Source organism: Micropterus dolomieu, linkage group LG02 (genome assembly GCF_021292245.1).
Source record: "Micropterus dolomieu isolate WLL.071019.BEF.003 ecotype Adirondacks linkage group LG02, ASM2129224v1, whole genome shotgun sequence".
In the NCBI taxonomy this organism is placed as follows: Eukaryota; Metazoa; Chordata; class Actinopteri; order Centrarchiformes; family Centrarchidae; genus Micropterus; species Micropterus dolomieu.
Window position 1 is genome coordinate 31,982,939 of NC_060151.1, and position 893 is coordinate 31,983,831.

The 893-nt window shown below is 47.8% G+C and overlaps 1 protein-coding gene across 1 annotated transcript in view; it reads right to left on the minus strand.

The window, feature by feature from the left end:
• The window catches only part of LOC123962602 (properdin-like), a 17,959-nt gene that overhangs the window by 9,817 nt on the left and 7,249 nt on the right, over positions 1-893 (minus strand). The gene's annotated exons all lie outside the window — the stretch shown is intronic.

Genomic DNA, 893 nt, shown 5'->3' on the forward strand with positions numbered 1-893 from the left:
GAGAGAGACAGTTAGACAGGTGGAGACAGAGACAGTTAGACAGGTAGAGAGAGAGAGAGACAGTTAGACAGGTAGAGAGAGAGAGCAACAGTTAGACAGGTGGAGAGAGAGAGACAGTTAGACAGGTAGAGAGAGAGAGCAACAGTTAGACAGGTAGAGAGAGAGAGCAACAGTTAGACAGGTGGAGACAGAGACAGTTAGACAGGTAGAGAGAGAGAGAGACAGTTAGACAGGTGGAGACAGAGACAGTTAGACAGGTAGAGAGAGAGAGAGCAACAGTTAGACAGGTGGAGAGAGAGAGACAGTTAGACAGGTGGAGACAGAGACAGTTAGACAGGTAGAGAGAGAGAGCAACAGTTAGACAGGTGGAGACAGAGACAGTTAGACAGGTAGAGAGAGAGAGAGACAGTTAGACTGGTGGAGACAGAGACAGTTAGACAGGTAGAGAGAGAGAGCAACAGTTAGACAGGTAGAGAGAGAGAGACAGACAGGTGGAGACAGAGACAGTTAGACAGGTGGAGAGAGAGACAGGTAGAGAGAGAAAGAGAGAGACAGTTACAGGTGGAGAGAGAGACAGTTAGACAGGTAGAGAGAGAGAGACAGTTAGACAGGTAGAGAGAGAGAGCAACAGTTAGACAGGTAGAGAGAGAGAGACAGTTAGACAGGTGGAGACAGAGACAGTTAGACAGGTAGAGAGAGAGAGCAACAGTTAGACAGGTGGAGACAGAGACAGTTAGACAGGTAGAGAGAGAGAGCAACAGTTAGACAGGTGGAGACAGAGACAGTTAGACAGGTAGAGAGAGAGAGACAGTTAGACAGGTAGAGAGAGAGAGCAACAGTTAGAGAGAGAGAGAGCAACAGTTAGACAGGTGGAGAGAGAGAGAGAGTTAGTT